The sequence below is a fragment of the Meles meles genome, chromosome 11 (genome assembly GCF_922984935.1).
Source record: "Meles meles chromosome 11, mMelMel3.1 paternal haplotype, whole genome shotgun sequence".
NCBI lineage: Eukaryota > Metazoa > Chordata > Mammalia > Carnivora > Mustelidae > Meles > Meles meles.
In genome coordinates, this window is record NC_060076.1 from 50,621,904 (window position 1) to 50,637,741 (window position 15,838).

General features: G+C 41.3%; 1 protein-coding gene and 1 long non-coding RNA gene across 4 annotated transcripts in view; one reads left to right on the plus strand and one right to left on the minus strand.

Moving 5' to 3' along the window:
- Positions 1 to 14,492, minus strand: part of DENND4C (DENN domain containing 4C) — a 144,461-nt gene extending 129,969 nt beyond the window's left edge. For 2 of the 3 annotated variants that reach the window (XM_046023805.1, XM_046023803.1), the window contains exon 1: positions 11,887 to 12,011. The gene's annotated coding sequence lies outside the window, so the exon portion shown is untranslated. Of the gene's footprint in view, positions 1 to 11,886; positions 12,012 to 12,443 lie in introns of those variants that run through there. The other variant, XM_046023804.1, reaches the window with a different exon arrangement.
- LOC123953497 lies at positions 12,577 to 14,865 on the plus strand. Its single transcript, XR_006820878.1, has 2 exons — positions 12,577 to 12,710; positions 14,768 to 14,865. It is a non-coding gene; the product is annotated as an uncharacterized LOC123953497 (long non-coding RNA).
- Positions 14,866 to 15,838: the final 973 nt, after the last annotated feature.

Below are 15,838 nucleotides of genomic sequence, written 5' to 3' on the forward strand. Positions count from 1 at the left end.
TCCAATCAAAAGAACCAATACATCTTGAAGAATGGCCAAGTCTAGGACTGAAACAGAAAATATACAAAATGAGCCTGGAGCACTTTTTAGTGCCAGAAAGTAAGTGCTCTAAAAATAAACACTAAGAATATAAACCCACACTGAGAGTATATGTCAAAGGAGCACAGGAGCCAACTGAAGGAGCTCCCAATCGCCAAAAACACCACCTAGAACAATTTGAGCAAATAAAGTAAATAAAGTAGTACTGGATTATAACCCAAAGTACAAAATAAATATCCATTAAGTCCATACTGATATAAATTAATAACATGAATAAAGTTAACACATTAGGGGCGCCTGGGTGGCTCAGTGGGTTAAAGCCTCTGCCTTCGGCTCAGGTCATGATCCGAGGGTCCTGGGATCCAGCCCCCGCATCGGGCTCGCTGCTTTGCAGCGAGCCTGCTTCCCCCTCTCTCCCTGCCTGCCTCTCTGCCTACTTGTGATCTCTGTCTGCCAAATAAATAAATAGAATCTTTAAAAAAAAATAATTAAAAAAGTTAACACTTTAAGGAAAACCGGCAAATCTCCCATGCAAAAGAATTTCAAATAACTTATGCAAGTACTCTGCTCTCAAGGAATGTTACTCCCCAATCCTTACGTGTAAAATGTATTTAGTGACTTCCTTCCAAAGAGCACGGAATGGAAAGGGATAAGAGGGGACTAATTTTATAGCAGACAAACATGACAAATGCTACTTTGGCCAGGTAATCAAGATCAACATCAAAATGATAAACCATGTTGATAGTAGGCATCCTTAATATGCAACGGAAATGGGACTTGGCCTCTGTGACCTACCTTCCTCACAAAAACCCATAACCCCTCTCTAATCCTAAGAAAAACATCAGAGAAATTCCACTAGAGGAACATCCTAAAAATGCCTGACCAGTACTCCTCTAAACTGTCATGGTCATAAAGAACAAGGAATGTCTAAGAAAATGTTATACCCAAAAGTAGCCTAAGGAAACATGACAACTCAATGTTAATGGTGTGTCTGGATAAGATCCCAGAATAGAAAAAGTACATTAGGTAAAAATGAAGGAAATCCAAATAAACTATAGACTTTCATTAATAATAATGTATTAGCATTAGTTCATTAATTATAACAAATGTACCATACTAATCAGTAAGATTTTAATAATAGGAGAAACTGGGTCTAGGTATAGAGAACTCTCTGTACAACCTTCTCAACTTTTCTTAAATCTAAAACTGTTCTAAAAAATAAAGTCTAGCGGTGCCTGGGTGGCTCAACTGGTTAAGTATCTGCCTTCGGCTCAGGTCATTATCTCAGGGTCCTGGGGATCGAGCCCCGCATTGGGCTCCCTGCTCAGTAAGGAGTCTGTTTTTCCCTCTCTCTCTGTTCTTTCCCCCCTTCAATGCTCACTCACGCTCTCTCTCAAATTAAAAATCTTTAAAAAATAAATAAATAAAGTCTACTTTCTAAAAAAGTAAACATATGCAAAAACATCTAACATGTAAAAAAGTGTGAGTGGCCATATTTTTTTAAAGATGTATTTACTTATGTATTTATTTATTTGAGGAGAGGGGAGAGTACAAGCACGAGGGGCAAAGCAAGAGGGAGAGAAATCTCAAGCGGACTCCGCAAAGAGCATGGAGCCTGATGCAGGGCTCGATCTCATGACCCGAAATCACAATCTGAGCAGAAATCAAGAGTTGGTTGCTTAACTGGCTGTGCCACCCAGGCGATCTCTGAGTGGCCATATTAACAACAGACGGGGCGCCTGGGTGGCTCAGTGAGTTAAAGCTTCTGCCTTCGGCTCAGGTCATGATCCCAGAGTCCTGAGATCAAGCCCTGCATCCGGCTCTCTGCTGAGCAGAGAGCCTGCTTCCCTTCCTCTCTCTCTGCCTGCCTCTCTGCTTAATTGTAATCTCTGTCTGTCAAATAAACAAATAAAATCTTTTAAAAAAACAAACAAAACAACAGGCCAAGAAGGACTTCAGAACAGGGATAAACAGAAACATCTCATAATAAAGTTCGTTCACCAAGCCTAACTATTCTGAAAGTGTATACATCTAACAAGAACATCAAAGTACATGCAGCACAAACTGACAGATCAGGGGACTTGAGGGGGATTTAATATCTTAAGTTTTTATTTAAATTTCAGTTACTTAAAATATAGTGTAATATTAGTTTCAGGAGAATTTAGTGATTCATCACTTAAAAATAACACCCAGTGCTCATTATAGCAAGTGCCCTCCTTAATACCTATTAGCCCCTCCTTCTGCCCATCTCCCCTTCAGTTTGTTTCCTATAGTAAGAGTCTCTTATGATTTGCCTCTTCCTCTCCTTTTTTTCCTTTCCCCAATGTTCATCTGTTTCATTTCTTAAATCCCACATAAGTGAAATCACATAGTATTTGCCTTTCTCTGACTGACTTATTTCTCTTATCATAATACTCTCTAGCTCCATCCATTTCATTGCAAATGGCAAGGTTTCATTCTTTTTGATGGCTAAGTAATATTCCAAATATTCCATTTTTATATATGTATATGGATGCGTGCGTGCACATACAGACACACCCACGTGTGCGCGCGCGCACACACACACAAACACACAACCTCTTCTTTACCCATTCATCAATCAATGGACATTTGGGTTCTTTCCGTAATTTGGCTATTATTGATAATGCTGCTATAAACATCAGGGTGCATGTGCACCTTCAAATCACTATCCTTGTATCCTCTGAATAAACACCCAGTAGTGCAGTTGCTGGGTTGTAGAGTAGCTCGATTTTTAACTTTTTGAGGAACCTCTATACTGTTTTCCAGAGTGGCTGAACATTTTGCACTCCCACCAACAGAGTAAGAGGGGTTCCCTTTCTCTGCATCCTTGCTGACATCTGTTGTTTCTTGTGTTAATTTTAGCCATTCTGACAGATGTGAGATGGTATCTGACTGTAGTTTTGATTTGTATTTCCCTTATTATGAATCATGTTGAGCATCTTTTCATATGCAAACTGACAGAATTGAAAGGGGAAATAAACAAATCCACAAGTCCAACACTCCTCACTTAGTAATTCACAGAACAAATATACAGAAAATCAGTAAGGATACATAAAATTTGAAGAACACTACCAACTTGATATAACTGATATTTATAGAATACTCCACCTAACAACAGCAAAATACATATTCTTTTCAAATGCACATAGAAAAAAACAAGATTTTGGCCCATAAATAAAGCCTCGATATATTTAAAAGAATACAAATCATACACATGTTCTCTGACCACAACTGAATTAAATCTGAAATCAGTAACAGGAAGACATCTTATAAAATTCCACAAGTATTTAGAAATTAAACAACACTCATCCAAATAATCCATCAAAGAAAAAAAAATCACAAGAGAAATTAGAAAATATTCTGAGCTGAATGAAAATAACAGAAATGAACTTGTGAAATGCAGCTAAAGTAATGTTTAGAAGAAAATTTATAGCTTTAATCAAGTATATTAGAAAAGAGGAAGTTTTTTAAATCAGTGATCTAAGAGTTCACCTAAATAAGACAGAAAAAGGGGGCACCTGGGTGGCTCAGTTATTAAGCATCTGCCTTCAGCTCAAGTCATGATCCCAGGTTCCTGGGACTGAGCCCTGCTTCAGGCTCCCTGCTCAGCAGAAAGCCTGTTTCTCCATCTCTCACTCCCCCTACTTGTGTTCCCTCTTTCACTGTCTCTCTGTCAAATAAATAAAATCTTAAAAAAAAAAAAAAAGCAGCAGCTAGAAAAAGAAAGGCAAATTAAATGAAAAGTAGACAAAAAAAATAAAAAGAGGAGAAATCAATAAAATTGAAAATGAACAAGCAATAGTAATAGAAACTAATACCTCTAAATCAAGAAATAAGAGGTGAGGAGGCGCCTGGGTGGCTCAGTGGGTTAAGCTGCTGCCTTTGGCTCAGGTCATGGTCTCAGGGTCCTGGGATCGAGCCCCACATCCGGCTCTCTGCTTGGCAGGGAGCCTGCTTCTCTCTCTCTCTCTCTCTCTCTCTCTCTCTCTCTCTCTCTCTCTCGCTGTCAAATAAATAAATAAATAAAATCTTTAAAAAAAAAAAGAAAGAAAGAAGAGGTGAAATTGCCAATACGAGGAATAAAAGAAGGTATATTCATGAGGAATGAGGAACAAAAGAAGGTATATTGGTAAGTAACAAGGGAATATTATAAATACTTTCATTCCAATAAATTCAACTTATCTGAAATGGACAAAATTTTTAAGACACAAATTACCAAAACTGACACAAAAAGAAACAAAAAATCTAAATAGCCCTATATCTAAGGATTGTCAGCAACTACCAGAAATAAGAAGAGGCAAGAAAGGAATCTTTCCAGGGTGCCTGGGTGGCTCAGTGGGTTAAAGCCTCTGCCTTCGGCTCAGGTCATGATCCCAGAGTCCTGGGATCAAGCCCCGCATTGGGCTCTCTGCTCAGCGGGGAGCCTGCTTCCTCCTCTCTCTCTCTGCCTACCTGTAATTTCTGTCTTTCAAATAAATGAATAAAATCTTAAAAAAAAAAAAAAAAGAAAGGAATCTTTCCTAGAGCATTTGGAGGGAGCAAGTCACTGCCAATTCCTTGATTTCAAACCTTCAGTTTCTAGAACCGAGATTAATTTATTGTGTTAGACCACATGGTTCATGGTAATTTGTAACGGCAGCACTGGGGAAACTACTACATATTTGCATAACATGTTGGAGGGAGTACAGTAAAAAATATATTACATTTAATGACTTACTGTTGCCTCTTATGGTGGGGCTACTAAGAATTTTAAATTACGTTATATTTCTAGGGAACAGCACTAATCTAGCTAGTCATTTAAAAAAAGGCATAGTCAGAAATGAAGAAGCAAAAATGGCTTTCTCTGAAGACACGACTGTGTATTAAGAAAATCCTAAGGAGGGGTGCCTGGGTGGCTCAGTCCTTAAGACTCTGCCTTCAGCTCGGATCACGATCCCAGTGTCCTCTCTCTGCTCAGTGGGAAGCCTGCTTCTCCCTCCCCCACTCCCCATGCTTGTGTTCCCTCTCTAGCTCTGTCTCTGTCAAATAAATAAATAAAATCTTTAAATAAATAAATTAATTAACAGAAAATCCTAAGGAATCCACATAAAAACTATTAGACATAAAAAGTGAATTTAGTAAGATAACAGAATACAAAACAGGATATGCAAGGGAATCAACTGTATTTTTTATACTACCGACAAAAAACTGGGGAAAAGAAATTTAAAATACAGTATCACTGACCAACGAAAATCATCAAAAAACATGAACTATTTGGGGCACCTGGGTGGCTCAGTGGGTTAAAGCCCCTGCCTTCGGCTCAGGTCATGATCCCAGGGTCCTGGGATGGAGCCCCACATCAGGCTCTCTGCTCAGCAGGGAGCCTGCTTCCTCCTCTCTCTCTGCTTCTCTGCCTACTTGTGATCTCTGTCTGTCAAATAAATAAATAAATAATCTTTTTAAAAAAATGAACTATTTAAGGATAAATTGAACAAAATATATATGAGACCTACAAAAGAAGTATTACAAAAGTGCTACCAAAAAAAACTAAAGAGACCTGAGTAAACAGAGCAATATGCCATGTTAAAGTATCAGAAGACTCAAAGATGTCAACTGTCCTCATAAGGGTTTTTATAAAAACTAACAAGAACTGTCTGCAGTTTATACGAAAATGCTGAAGATCTAAAATAACCAAAGCAATGTTGAAAAAAGACAATGTTGAAGGCCATATAATACGTTATTGTAAGCTTTGCTATATACAAATAGTAATTACAACAGTATAGTACTGGTATAAGAATACAGACCAACAGAACAGAAAGAGACCAGAAACAGACCCATACTTAAAAAAAATTAAAAGGAGCCAGATCGCATATAACCTCTAAACTGGTAAGGGAAACAAATCTGAAAGAAGGAAAGAAAGCAAATAAATTCTACAGAATAAAATAACTAGGTGGTCCGATAGGAACTGATCTCCCTAACTGGACAGTATGATCAGGAAAACCAGCTCAGAAAAACTAAGATGTAAATGGAACAGTATATGCAAGGACTCTATGAGAAAGAATCTGAAAGCTGGCTGGTGTGACAGGTGCATGCTGGACAAGAAGATAGGATAAAGGCAAAGCTTTTGAGCCAGAGAAGAATGTTTGTATCACATAATAGTTCTCAAGTCTATGCATTTTTTTCCATCCCTACCACTGTTGTTCTCAATTCTCACCTGAATGCCTTCAAGATCTTCTGATGAACCTCCAGCCTCACTCAAGCTGCTCTCCCATATCCATTCTTCACAACTGAGCCAAAGGTATTTACAGCCTAAAACAACTGTATGGTTTCCTGTTCCCCCCAGTGTATGGTCTTAATTTCTTATTTGACTTTTAAGACCCTTCAAGACATAGCTCTGCTTTCCCCTCCAGCTTAGTTCATACTTCCCTCTAACACTACCTGTGCCCCTGCACATTACTCACATTTTAATTAAACTCACCGTTTTCATTACTTCATAGCTTTTCATAGAATCATTCTTTTGAGTTTTAAATCAAATGCCTCCTTCTATGTAAATTCACCACCTCTAATCCACACCAAAAATAGTCAGGGACTTCCCTCAGCTCCTGTAGAGAAGTTTCCTCTATTCTAGATTTGTCAAGTTGTAGTTGTGATGCATATTTATAAAACTGTTTATCCTACTAGACTTTAATATTCAGACTGTATGTTATTCAACTTTTTATCCCAGCCAATAGCACAGTACCTATTTAATACATTCTATTTTCCATAACTAAAGAGACTTATAACATTTATGCTTTTAGGATCTAAGCTTCCCTAAATTAAGACATATAAACTGCATATACACAATAAAAAAACAGATTCAAGGAATCCTTTAAAATATTTAAAAGACTTTTAAAATCCTATAAAATTACTCTTCTATAAGTCTAAAGAGCATATAAATCTAGATTTGTAAATATTAGATCTGGCTGAAGTAAGTTACACTAAGAAACATTTATGCCCCACACTATTACTTTAAGAATTAAGAATTCCTATAAGAATATTTATAAGAATAAATACTCCTATAAGAATATTACTTATTATTTTTTATTAACATATAATGTATTATTTGTTTCAGGGGCACAAGTCTGTGATTCCTAAGTCTTATACAATTCACAGCACTCACCATAGCACCTACCCTCCCAATGTCCATCACCCAGCCACACCATCCCTCCCAAACCCTCCCAATCTCTCCCTTCCAGCAACCCTCAGTTTGATTCCTAAGATTGAGTCTCTTATGGTTTGTCTCCCTCTCTGGTTTCATCCCATTTCATTTTTTCCTCTCTTCCCCCATGATCCTTTGCCTTGTTTCTCAAATTGCACATATCAGCAAGATCACTGTCTTTCTCTAACATATTTCACTTAGCATAGTACCCCCTCTAGTATCACCGATTATATTTTAAAAGTAAAAGTAATAAACACAGAAACATGTAGCAAGTTGGTAACAGGGACAGTTATGAATTTATATTATGATACCTACTCAATGAATTCAAGTCATACAGGCATATCTTCAGTTTTTAATTCTTTAATTCTGTTCTCAATTAAATATTTATTACAGGAGCCCTAATAATCCACTGCAAATGAAACAGTTCAAAAAATGTTTAATTTTTCAAGTTTAAAAAGTAATTTGGCTTGGACCATCATATTAGCAAAATGATTTCATTATCACATCATTTCAATAAAGTGGAACTACTAAAATGTTAAAAGACAAAGAAATAGTTAAATCCACTATGAAACAGTAAAACTTTGGACTGTTACAAAGCCATAAAATAACAGTAATATGCAGCACCAAGGAAACATGTTATGTTTAAAAACACAATTACATGGGCACCTAAATGACTCAGTCAGTTAAGGGGCAGGTTCTGGGATTTTAGCTCAGGGCATGATCTCCAGGTCCTGAGATAAAGCACCCAGACAATGGGCTCTGGAGGGAGTCTGCTTGAGATTCTCTCCCTCTGCCCTCCACATGCACATGTTCGCTCCCTGTAAAATCCTCTTTTTAAAAAACACAGTTGGGGCGCCTGGGTGGCTCAGCGGGTTAAAGCCTCTGCCTTCGGCTCAGGTCATGATCCCAGGGTGTCCTGGGATCCAGCCCCACATCGGGCTCTCGGCTCCGTGGGGAGCCTGCTTCCTCCTCTCTCTCTGCCTGCCTCTCTGCCTAGTTGTGATTTCTCTCTGTCAAATAATATTTAAAAAAATAAAAATAAAAATAAAAAACACAGTTATAGGGGTGCCTGGGTGGCTCAGTCAGTTAGGTAACTGCCTTCAGCTGGTCATGATCCCAGGGTCCTGGGATCAAGCCCCACACTGGGCTCCCCACTCAGTGGACAGCCTGCTTCTCCCTCTCTCTACCTGTGCTATCTCTGTCAGATTAGTAAATATATACACACACAAAAATAAATAAATAAATGAATGAATAATCAATCCAGACCAAAGTCTTGAATCTCCGGTTTCCTGCTCAGCAGGGAGTCTGCTCAGCAGGGAGTCTGCTTCTCCCTCACCCTCTTCCCCTACCCCGCCTCCCTGCTCCTGCACGTGCTCTATCTCAAATAAGTAGTCTTTAAAAATAAAAAAAAGACAATTGTATGATTATTAACTACAGAATTATATACAAGCATGGATGGGATTAGTACATTATACTAATTAGTATATAATACAAGTAGAATAAAAATACAGAAAACTGTAAGAGAGGTGAGAAACTTTTTTTCCTTTTGAATTTCCTTTAATCATGCTATATTCTCTTCCAATAAAAAGTTTTCTTCTGTTTAAGATTTTATTTATTCATTTGAGAGACAGAGACTGAGAGAGCACGGGGAGAGGCTGAGGAGAGGGAGAAGCAGGCTTCCCAGTGAGCAGGGAGCCCAATGCCGAACTCCATCCCAAGACCTAGAGATGATGACTTGAGCCGAAGGCAGACGCCTAAAGATCTGAGCCACCCATGCACCCCCCAGTAAAAAGTTTTCAAGTAGCACATTAAGCTCTACTACACTTACTTATATCTATTATGTACTGACATAAGTAGAAAAAAAATTTAAAGTTTATAAACTATGTAATTTCTTCTCCAAAAATACTGTCTAAATTTTCAAAATAGTAAATGTATCTGATTTTGGAATTTCCTACAATCTGATGCTAACCCTATACCTTTACACCAGCTGTATCAGGTACAACTTCCCCCAACTTTTAAGCCTTACAAAGCAATCACCAATCCCAACAAGGCATCCCATCTACTACAACCCTGTCAAACTGACAGTTTGAAAGAGAAGATCAAACTCTAGGCAGTAGCTGAAATAAGGTAAAATTTTAATTCTTGTATTAGGGAAGCTTATTTGCCATTACTCTCTAAGTTTCAGCATGCATATTATATTAGAACTTGAAATCTAACAGAAATTCCCTTCTGCAAATCAGAAAGACCAAATGAGACAACCTGCTTCTGACTCAGCAGCTTTCTTTTTCTTTACAACCTGTACTTAAGTTGCAAGCATAAGACTAATGTTCAAACTGAGCAGCAAAGCCAATGCAAAATCAGTAACTATCTTGGCAGGAAACTCCAAAGAAAATATGACACGTTTCGGTCCTAAATGGAAGATATATAAAGAGCAAAGGTACCTCCTTTATGTATCTTTATCAGGCAAAATTCCCTGTGCACAGCTACAAATTAGCTTTTCCTGAAGATACTTAACATGTTTCTTTATTATAGAGAGCACCTCAACCAAATAACCTTCCAAGTCTGGCACCATGAATTGTCACAGCCTACACACCACTGCAGTTCTTTATAATTTAAAACATTTGCGTTTTAAGAACAGCCTCCACACACCAGCTCTACTGCCAATTTCTTTAGCTGAAAACTCAAGTTTATATTACAAAATACTATGATTACTCTTAACAACAGGATGCATTCATTTACAAATTATACAAGAGTAAGTTACTCCAATATACAACTTCAACATTTCTAACATCATTGCTTCTCTATTATCCAAATTAACAAGTCTAAAACTGTACTGCACTAAGTGAGGCAATACTATGGCCAAAGTCAACTAGCAACATGACCAGTTCACTAACATCGGTAATACAAAAGATCAACTATTTTGCAAAATGGCCACAGGAGATACCAATGTAGTGCAAAGTGTGGAGACACCAATGTAGTGCAAAGTGTGGACTGAGTTTGCCATTAGGAGGAAAATGAGTCAAATCAAGCCTACTCTACAAGGCAAATCACCCTCACCAATACATACCTAAATTCATTTCTGAGATCCCAGTTTCACAGCAAGACAGTTTACCAACTTTTTAACAGTAATACAAAGAACAAGGCCGAAAATAAAATATAAGGGTAGCTTTGTTTTTGTTTTTCTTTTTTTAAGTGGTTAAAACTGAACAAGAACTGAGAAGCATTCTTTAACGTTCATAGAGAAGTTTTCCTTTTGATACCGATCCTGCTCTTTTTTTTTTTTAAGATTTTATTTATTTATTTGACAGAGATCACAAGTAGGCATAGAGGCAGGCAGAGAGAGAGGAAGGGAAGCAGGCTGTCCACAGAGCAGAGAGCCTGATGCGGGGCTCGATCCCAGGACTCTGGGATCATGACTTGAGCCGAAGGCAGAGGCTTTAACCCATTGAGCCACCCAGGCGCCCCATGATCTTGCTCTTACGTGTACACAGAACATCATAAACTGTGCTCTTCATTTCGGATAGCTTAATATACACGCTCACCTCAAATCAAGTATTCATTAAAAACTTGGCGCCTTAGCGCTAACATTCTTCCCGGTCTTCCCACACCCTTCACCTTCTAGACCGGAAGACCGGAAGGGAAGATCCACTCCGACCGCAAATTGGGGTCTAGGGGAAAAGACTTAACGAGTCTGCACGCGATTAAGTAGTCTCCATAAATCAAATTCCCAGATAACAATGCTTGACAATCTCAGGCAAAAACACACAGACAGCGGAGGGTTCGTTCGTTACTAGAGATGACACTTAACCTTCACAATTGCACAAGTAACTTCGGTAACTGGCCTAAATTTTCCCGTGTGAAGCAAACACATAAAGGGATGGGACGAGGGCACTCTATAAAAAATTGAGTCATTCCTTATTTGTTCTGATGCGACGGAAGGGAAAAAAGTCCATGAAGCAGCAAAAGAAAAAAAGACAGGATAGCATCCTCAATGCAGAAAAGTTACAGCCCTCTACACAAGTCAGCATAGAGGCTCATTAGTTGGTTTTATTTGTGTTTAGTCACTCGGAGTTTAATGAAACCAGCCTTCCGAAAAATCATCCGCCACAAGGAAGCCCTGAGGATCAGCCACGGTAAGGCAGAGGAGGACATGCCCTCAAGTCACCTACGACACCTGCCCGGGCCCCCAGATCTCCCCCCTTCGCGGTCTCTGGACCCTACTCGCCAGACCCCAACCCTCGCTCTCCACCCACTCTAACCCAATCCCCGCCCCCTCCCCGCCCAGCCCCCTCCCACACGGCCGTAGCCCAGGAGGTCCCCAGGGCCCAGACCCTCTCGCGCGTCCTGGCAAGTGGTTCTTAGCAGCGAGGGCGGGCGGCGTAGGGAGGCCTGTCCCGGCGCGGCCTCTCCCCGATCATCACTCCCCGCAGGCTCTGGGGACTCCCCGCCCCCGGAAACCGCCGAGAAACTAGGCCAGGAACGCCAGCCGCGGCCACTTTCCGCCTCCTTGGCGACCCCCCACAGGCGAGCCATCGGAACTCAGCCCTCCGAGTTGCTACCTGCCCCGAGCCCTCGCAGCCAAGGAGCGCGGGCCCAGCAGAGGCGCGGCGCACGGTTCCTCCGCGAAAGGCCCTCCACCGCAGACTCACCTGCCGCCTGCTCCACCTTCAGTGCCACCCGGACACAGCCCCTTCCTGGGGCATGAAAGCGCCGGCTTCGCGGCCTGCGCGGCCTCGGCACAGCGGGGCGGGGGACTTGCTCCCGCGGCCGCCGCTGCCGCCGCCACGACCCGATCTGCGCCTGCGCCGCCTCACGGGCTCGGTCTCGAGGGGCGCCGCATGCAGCGATAACGGCCGGGAGCGCGAGCCGGCGCGGGCGCTTCTGCTCTCTCGAGTCCGGCGGTGCGGGCGGAGGGTCGCTTACGAGCTGCCCGCTGCACCACCGCTCCGACAGCTGACGGCCATGTTTCTGTTCCCTTTTCTTTTTTTTCTCGCCCTCCTTCCGCCCCTTTCCACAGAACAGCACTTTCCTTTTTCCCCCTCCCTCTCCCTTTCCTACTGCGGGGGCGGGTGGAAAAGAACGTGGGGGAGGGGGGAGGGCGGGGGCGGGGCACAGCTAGAGCCCCGCCCTCAGGGAGGGCCGTGCTCACGCGGCCACTCCTCCCCTCCCGCGGCGACCACCGAGGGGCGCGAGGTCCCGGCCCTACCCAGTTGGAGCCGCTCTTCCGCGTCCGCTCCTCCCGTCCCCGGCTGAAACCTAGCTGGGAGGAAAAAGCCCTGAGCGCTGCTTTGCGCCCCTTCTTGCAGGGCGCAGACTCTCTGTGTGGTGTAGGTTTATTGCCTTGGCCTCAGGCAGGTGGCGGCTGCTCCTCTCTGCTTTATGAAAGACCGGGACTGTGACGCTGAGTCCCTCAAAGTCTGAAGTGAATGCCGAGCCGGATGCAGGTCTGTGGAAGAGAAGTTTTGTTCCCACGGTGGGTGTCGGAATTTTCAGGCATGACGGGGGCGCCGCTGAGGCTGGAGAGAGACCCGCGGACTGGGGCTTCCCGAAGTCCTTTCAGTCCTTCCTTGCCTGCGCTCGGTGTCGCTGCCTCGGCAGGGAGATCGGGATGCGGACTCCGAATGTAGACATCGCTTAAATCCTTTCCTTCCTCCTAAGTGTAGGCTCCTTATCTACACGTATGCATACAAAGTCCTTTCGCCTTCATGCAAATTTTGCAAAATATTTTGACAAACGTTTGAAGGTTGTAAGAAAAAGTAACAACTGGTTTGAAACAGGACGTTTTTTATCTCCTGGAAAAAAAAAAATAAATGGCGAATGATTTCGTAGATTCCATGGCAAGTCAAAATTGGAACGGGTAATAGTTGGGTATCTCTGGTGAATATTCGCATATATAATGATCATTTTCCTGGGAATTACTCTCTTGATTCAATCTGCACTTTTGCCGCAAAGTTTAAGATTAGACCTCAGTCATGAGCGCTCTGTTGTCGGTTTACTTCTGAAGTTTATTGCATGTACAGAGAGTTTGAACTTTGTAGCCAGTGGCAGAAACTATTTTCCTAACTACCTTAGCAGACGGAATTGTAGAAATGCACAGCAATGGATGTAAGTTTTATTTAGTAATAGTTTGGAGTCAGTTTAAGCACAGTGCAAAACCAATCTTTGACAATTGGGGCAGAAGTTTTTCAAGGAACTAATGCTCAAAAATTTAGCTCAAGGACTTTTTGTCCTTTCTTTCTCGAGGCATATTAATTAATAGTTCAGAAAGATTTAATATAGACAAGATGTCTTAATGGATAGATTTTGTTAACTTTGGGAGTTTTTTCTTTTGGTTTTTTGCAACCACAGAAATGAAAAATGGAAGAAGCCAATGTATCTCTCCCATTTGATTGACAGATTTTTTTCAATTTGCAAGGTGGGATTTAGGAATTTCTTTAAATTTTTTCACTATTTTAATTGCCCTAATGGTTTCCCATAGATTTTGCTTTGCCATTGCCTACCTAAAGTTTCATGGAATTACCTTGTGTATTTGGGGCCTAATTTTCTTATCTTGGTAGCTGCTCTTAGGCCTGAAAGTCCTTGATTCAGTAACCTCAACTGCAATCTTATGTGCTTAGCCCTGAAATAAGTTCATTTTAATTTTTAACATGTAAATATTTGAGTCTAAAACATGGGAGAGGAGCTGAAGAGCCCAGTAACGACATAGTTGTTAACAATCCTTGCAGTTATCACAATTTCAGTTGAGCCTTTCTAGATGCAAGAATGCATAGAAGAAACACCCAGTCCATTGAAGAAGGGAATACACCGTGATTGGGCATGGTTACTGCAGATTTCTGTGGATCAGCAATGCAAAAGGGTTGAATGAAAATCCTGAAATTTTCTTTAAAATAAGCAAGGTATTTTGGGTTGCCATCTTCAGTGTTGAAACATCCCAAATTATTTTCCACTTCCTGTTTGTTCCCTCAAAGAACTAAAAATTGGTTTTCATGGTAATATTCAAAGACCTTTATATCTCTTTATTTCTTTTGATCTGTTTTATTCAACTCCATGTTTAACGGAAGCATTATAAATCTAACAGTTTAATCTGATTATGGTAATTTATTATTTTTATAATTTTGTTTATTTTATTTTTAAGTATCTCTACACCCAATGTGGGACTCAAACCCACAACCCCGAGATCAAGAGTCACATGCTCTTTGGGCTGAGCCAGTCGAGCACCCCTATTTTTGTAATTTCTTTTTTTTTTTAAGATTTTATTTATTTGACACAGAGAGAGATCACAAGTAGGCAGAGAAGCAGGCAGAGAGAAAGGGGAGGAAGCAGGCTCCCTGCGGAGCAGAGAGCCCAATGCAGGGATCGATCCCAGGACCCTGGGATCATGACCTGAGCTGAAGGCAGAGGCTTTAACCCACTGAGCCACCCAGGCACCCCTGTAATTTCTTAATGTCTGAATTCCATGCTAAATTGTAAGCCCTTGAGGGCAAGGTTCACATTGTCACATGTGTATTCATATGTCACATTCTCTTTCAGATTCAGAAGAACCAATATATAATAGACTTTCAAAAAAAAATTTGATGAATGACTGAAATAAATCATGGTTCCCTCACTTTCTTCCACTCCGTCCCCAGGCAAGTTAGTTAATTTTCCTTGTGTGTAGAATGGGTAAAATTATATTCATAAGAAATGAGATCATTTATTAATTTACAATAAGCTATAATACCCAACAGACCAGTCCAGAAATGAATATTTAGCCCATGTGATAGATAAATGGTCACTGCAAGCTGCAGTGACCCCTGCTTCCTGATTATCCCCTAGTGTAATCTTCCACTAGGTGTGGGGTGAACTTACTGACTAGCTTCTAACACACAGACTCCATCAGAAATGAGGTATCTTTAATACGACCACGCTATTAAAAAAGCTTCGCTCTTAGATACTTTCTCATCCTGCTGGATTGCTTACTCTGGGAGAATCAGCTACCATGTCATCAGGCAACCCTGTGAATGACTTCAGAATTGTATCCTTGCCAAGTTGAGCCTGGAGATGACTAGTCACAGCCAACACCTCTATTTCTGCCACCTGACAGATCCTGAGCCCCAGTCACGCAAATAAGATGCTCTTGCATTCTTTTTTTAAATATTTTATTTTTATTTATTTATTTGACAGACAGATCACAAGCAGGCAGAGAGGCAGGCAGAGAGAGAGGGAGGAAGCAGGCTCCCCGCTGAGCAGAGAGCCCGATGCGGGGCTCGATCCCAGGACCCTGAGACCATGACCTGAGCCGAAGGCAGAGGTTTAAACCACTGAGCCACCCAGGCGCCCCTCTTGCATTCTTTACTCAAGGCAACTATCAGATAAATGTTTTCCTGGGCGCCTGGGAGGCTCAGTGGATTGGGCCTCTGCCTTTGGCTCAGGTCTTGATCTCAGGGTCCTAGGATCGAGTCCCGTATTGGGCTCTCTGCTTGGTGGGGAGCTTGCTTCCTCCTCTCTCTCTCTCTCTACCTGCCTCTCTGCCTACTTGTGATCTCTCTCTGTCAAATAAATAAAAGTCTTTAAAACTATATATATATTTTTAAAAAATGTTTTCTTGTTTCCAGCTGCAAA